We start from the raw sequence: 5,789 nt of genomic DNA, 5'->3' as shown, positions 1-5,789 counted from the left end.
GAAACCATTCTAAGTGGGCCACGTGCCCAATGGTTTCCATCCCAGTTAAGTAAATAAATGAAATATGCTAATTAGCACCCTATTAGCTCACAGCAGGGAGTAATCCATGGCATTTTGATTGGAAAGAATCCTGTCATCCAAAAGCCTGGTCTGTAACAGAATGCAAACCGGCCCAATTTCCTCCCTCCCTGCCTTGTGGCAGCCATCCAAATGTCTGAGAAGCAGACCTCACAACTGCGTGCAATTCCGAGGGTGTCACTGCGCACCTCCTGGCCTCCGTGGAATCTGGCAGCGGGCCCCACTCCCAGCATGGGTTTATCCAATCCAGAAATGTGGACCGAAGCTCCGAAACACGAATGGGTGTGGGAGGATCTTTCTGGGGCTGCTCTTATGTCTTTCACTCTGAGAATACCCGCACTTTAATTCTCTGGCCCTCCCAGACTCTAACCCAGAAGGCCCTTCCTTAACACAGGTGTGCAAGCATGCCACTGCTGAAACATTCCTCCGAAGCAGGCCTTCTTCTAAAAATGGCAGAGCTTTGGGGTTTAAATTGGGGAAAGGCAAGCTCATTTCGGTTCACCTCTTTATAGTTTTATTGTCTCAGCAGCAGGGAAACACCATCTAGCTCCTGCTTCCCCATTACTATTTAAAAGCCTAGATTTACATCTTGCCTCTCCCCTGTCCTTTGCAGAAGGCAGGGGTTTGGAGGCAAAATAGACACAGTACAAGAACAGCAGGTTTCCAATCTGCTCTTTGACAACATTCACTGTCCAAGGGCTTTGGGTGTTTAAAGGGCTTAGATGTTGTGACACATCTGCCAGGTTACATCAGAATGTATCAGAAACCCCTGTGAGAGTGGGGCAATGAAGCTTGGTTATATCATGGATAGGCTTGTAACACATGTTCTGTTCTTTTTTTTTTTTTTTTTTAATTTATCGATTACTATAGGGAGCGGCTCTAGAGTTAAGCCTCGGACTGACCTGTGGCAGAGCCACAAACAAGTCCCAGCTTAGAGGGCAGAGCTCTCTTAGCATAATTAAGCTTGACCTTATAGGCTCCTTAGATCCTTCCTGGGTAGCTAATGGGCTGTGGGAGGTGCAGCAAGTGCTGCCAAAACAAGTGAAACTCACAAGAACATGGTAACTATGTTGACCACTACCTTGTTTTCCTCTGACTATAAAATAAAGCCTCAGCTTGCTGGCTGGATCCTTCTCTGTGACCTCATCCAGGGACAGGAGATCCACCGCACCCCAGCTATATTCTCTTTGTGTCTTTTCTGTCTTTTCTTTAATCCTTTGCCCCCCTGCCATCCCCCACCCCCCAATCCTACTCACCTAATCCTTGCCTGTGCTGGCACGGAAAAATTACTTTATTTTAATTTATTGCTTCTTAGAGCGATAGAGGAAGAGAGAGAGAGAGAGAGAGAGAGAGAGAGAGAGAGAGAGAGAGAGACAGCAATTTGTTGTTCCACATATTTATGCATTTATTGGTTGATTCTTATATGTTCCCTGACCAGGGATCAAACCCACAACTTTGGTACATGGGGACGATGCTCTAACCAACTGAACTACTGAGCCAGGGCACATGTTCTGTTCTTGATACCAAAAGTTACAGGGATCACCATGTATTTCTTGATGACTGTCTAAAAAAATGGATGAGGGGACAAGATTTTTAATCACCTGAATGTTATAGAGGTAAGTTTCCAGTGGGTTTGCTGTCTCAGGTTTGGTGTCTTCTTGTATGACCTACTTAAGCCAAATAGATACCGAATGCCTAGGACAATGCCATTTGAAAACACTTTTCTCTGTAGGCTCTTATGTTTCCTCCCTGATAAAGATGTGATTAATATATTTAAAGCTAAAATACATTAAGAGAACATATTGGCTACAAACACATTACTCTTTTTTCCCCATACCAGTTTTTCTTTTACTTTTAAAGAAAATCTTTTTATCTTGATTAGATACAAATTCAAAACAAATGCTGGATACCAGCTGTTGTATCAGCAGCATTTTAAAATTCAACTTTCAATAAATTTTTCAAGAAAGCAAGTCAAGAAAAAACTTCATAGTAAAATTTGTGTCTCATTTACTACCATTACCAAACCACATTGACTGCTGTACCTGAAGATGTCTCTTCAGAATGTTTCTTATCCTGTATTGGAAAATAAAGCATATTACCTAAATGACTCAAATGGCAAGAACAAACGTATTCCTAAAAGCCATCTGCGAACTAGCATATGTGCTTCTGGAACCCAACATCTTGGTTCTATATGTGAATCAGAAGAAAAGGGGAAAAAGAAAAGAAGGAATGAAAGGAAGAAAATGGGTCCCTGTCTTTAAATATAAAACAAGGAATGATTTTCTTCAATCAAGGGAACTTCAAAGAGGGAAGGTATTTATGAGAACGAAGCAGTCAGTTAGACTTCACAGCAGCTCTATCCAAGACTGATACCAAGAGCAGTCACAAAACTTTGTCAGCCAAGACCAGATGCTGCTAATGAAAAAATGTGCAAATCGAGGCATATTCAACATGCACCATGGGCTTTATTGTTTTGGCAAATCTATCTATTTTGAACTAGAAAACAGTTCAGTGAGGAATTAAGAAAGAAAAGATGTAAGTGAAAAGCAAGAAGCCTAGAAGTGGTAGCAAGCATTAGTGAGTCCTAAAAGACCCTCATTTATTCCACCGATTACCCCCAATCCAGCTGGCAAAGTGGAACTTCGCAGCTTTGTAAAATCTGAATGTCCAATTCTGTGTATATGCCTTGAATATATAGGCTGATCTAATCTGACCAAATCATGTGATAGAGGAATGATGCCTAAATGCTTTTACATATTTTCATTTTCTGGGTAACTTTTTTTTTTTTTTTTTGAAATTCACATGTTCCAAATATCTGTCTGACTTTGAGCTTGGATTCTCAAGGGGAAACTCACAACCTGGCAGTAGGAATAAAAGACAGAAATAAACTCTATTGACACTTTAAATTAGACATGGTTGCAAGGCCACTCAAGATGACAATAACCCCCACTGCAGCCATTATTGACGGATTACAAGCAAACACTGCCTGCTACCTGGTAATTCTACCTGCTAATTACTTGGAAAGGTTCAGATTCCCAACGACTGACCTCAGTGTTTTCTCAGGTTTGAGGGCCAATTAGGGAGGGGTAGGAATGACTTTAGAAAGCCACATAGCGAAGTTGACAGTCAGTGAGGAGCTGCTGAAATTCTATCAAAAATATTCTTGCAGCATAATGAAGCTTTTTAGGCAACCAATCTCCCTAGACACTTGCCTTTGCCAATAGTTACAACAATAAGAAAAATTTTATTAGTGGTGTGGCTATCTTTTTTTTTTTTTTTTTTTTTTTTTTAGTGCTGACTATAAAAACACCCACTGAGTTATTTGCAAGCTCTGCCAAGTGGTAAGTGCAGAGTGAATTTCAGATAAGAGAAGACTTTGGATTACAGCCCTAAAATGATACTTGGGAAATGCATGTGTGTCTTTCTGGAAGAGAGCAGATGGCTATTGGGGAGTGAGGGTTTTGTGTGTGTGTGTGTGTGTGTGTGTGTGTGTGTGTGTGTGTGTGTGAAGCAGGAATGATGATGATGACAAGAAACAGATGAAGAAACGCTGAGACAAGCTAAGGCTACTTCTTTTGCTTGTTTTTCTTCTATTTCTTCTCCATCATCCCAGTGGGATAGCGTCTAGTGAAGTCCTGGGGCCTCTCCAGTGATAATGGCAAACATCAGTGCTGCCGTGGCTCTGCCTGTGAAGAACTGACCCCTGAAGGAATTCCTGTTGAAGGAGCAGCACTATGAGAGGTAGAGTGGAGGGATCCAGATGGTGAATGACTTGCCAAGGGTCATGCAAGTCACCATTTAAGGTAAGAGGAATTAGCTCATTCATTCAATTGACATTTGTTGAGTGCCCATTATGTGCTAGATGGTAGAGATACATGGCCCCTACATGGAACTTAAGCACAGCCATGGCTACCATAGACTTTATTCACTAGAAGGAGAAAAAGGCACAGTTCCCTGCCTCTAGAAAGCTCACAGTAAATAATAACTCTGTTAATATTTTTACTTTGTACTTTGACAAAAGCTGTCTCATTGTATCTGCACTACACCCCTCATGAAGTGAAAATTGCTATCTCATAAATTTATAATTGAAGATAATGAACCTTAACCTTGATCAAGGTCAAACAGCTGTTAAGTAGTAGCCTCAAAACTTACACTCAGGTATCTTGATTCTTAAGTGTCTGGGACTGCAATCCCTTCTGTCTGGGACTTGATACAGTTGTGAGTTTTAATACAACAAAACTCAACTGAAATTAATGCCTAAGACTCCACTAAGAGTTGCCCATACTCACACTACATGCCAGCCTGCTACCACAAAGATTCAAAAAGAGACAGCAAAAAGACAAGAAAGATCTCAAATCAACTTAACTTTACAACCTAAGGAATTAGAAAAAGAACAAACTAAACCCAAAGCCAGTGGAAGGGAGGAAATAGTAAAGATTAGAGCAGAGATAAATAAAATAGAGATTAAAAAATAATAGAGAAAATCAACAAACCCCAAAGTTGCTTCATTAAAAAGACCAACCAATTGACTAAACTTCAGCTAGATGGACCACTTCTATTCAACATAGTATGGGAAGTCCTAGCCAGAGCAATCAGGCAAGAAAAAAATAAAACTAAAAGGCATACAAATAGGAAAAAATAAGTAAAATGATCTTTTCAAAGATGATGTGCTGTTTTATATAGGAAACTCTAAATATTGAACAAAACATCCTCTTAGAACTAATAAACTAATTCATAGTTGACAGTTGACACACAAAAATCAATTATATTTCTATATACTAACAATAAACAATCTGAAAAGAAAACAATTCCATTTGCATAACATCAAAAAATAAAATACTTTGAAATTGACTTAACTAAGATGTGAAAGACATATAATGAAAACTATAAAATATTTCTGAAAGAAATTAAATACATAAATAAATAGAAAGTTATCCCATGTTCATTGGTTGGGAGAAAATATTGTTAAGATGTCTATACTACCAAAAACAATCTCTAGATTCAATATAATCTCTAACAAAATTCCAATAATGTTTTTTTAGAACTAGAAAATATTATCCTAAATTCATATGGACTCTCAAGGGACTATTCCCAAATAGCCAAAATAATCCTGAAAAAGAACAAAGCTAGAAGACTCACACTTTTTGATTCCAAAACTTACTACAAAGATAGAACAATCAAAAGAGTGTGGTACCCTTGGGTGTGGAAAGAGCAGAGCACCTGAATAATGGCTCCTCTGTGTATAACACATCCGACAGCAACTTGGGCTTACTCCTCATGGGTGGCAGACTACTATGGCCTTCCTGTGACATTACACCCTATACATGAAAAAATAAGTAAATAAATAAATATTACAATGGAATCATTTAGCCTTAAAATTATGCAAATATTGACATATGTTACAACATGGATGAACCTTGAGGACATTGTGCCAAGTGAAATAAGCCAGTCACAAAAACATGAATATTGTATGAGTCCACTTACATAATGTACTTAGAGTAATCAAAATCATAGAGACAAAAAGTAGTAAGGAATTGGGGATCATTGTTTAGTGGGCACAGAGTTTTATTTAGTTTTACAAAATGAAAGGAATTCTGCAGATGAATAGTCATGATGGACAAACAATGTACTTAATACCACTGAACTATACGCTTAAAAATGGTAAAGACAGTAAGTTTTATAATATGTATATTTTTACCAAAAAATTTTAA

The 5,789-nt window shown here is 38.6% G+C and overlaps 1 non-coding gene across 1 annotated transcript; it reads left to right on the top strand.

Moving 5' to 3' along the window:
- Nucleotides 1-5,275: 5,275 nt before the first annotated feature.
- On the top strand, nt 5,276-5,404 carry LOC132232249 (small nucleolar RNA SNORA11). The gene has a single exon (XR_009452370.1). It is a non-coding gene; the product is annotated as a small nucleolar RNA SNORA11 (small nucleolar RNA).
- Nucleotides 5,405-5,789: the final 385 nt, after the last annotated feature.

The sequence above is a fragment of the Myotis daubentonii genome, chromosome 3 (genome assembly GCF_963259705.1).
Source record: "Myotis daubentonii chromosome 3, mMyoDau2.1, whole genome shotgun sequence".
In the NCBI taxonomy this organism is placed as follows: domain Eukaryota; kingdom Metazoa; phylum Chordata; class Mammalia; order Chiroptera; family Vespertilionidae; genus Myotis; species Myotis daubentonii.
Note: the sequence above shows the minus strand (reverse complement) of the source record. Positions and strands in the feature narration are given on the sequence as shown.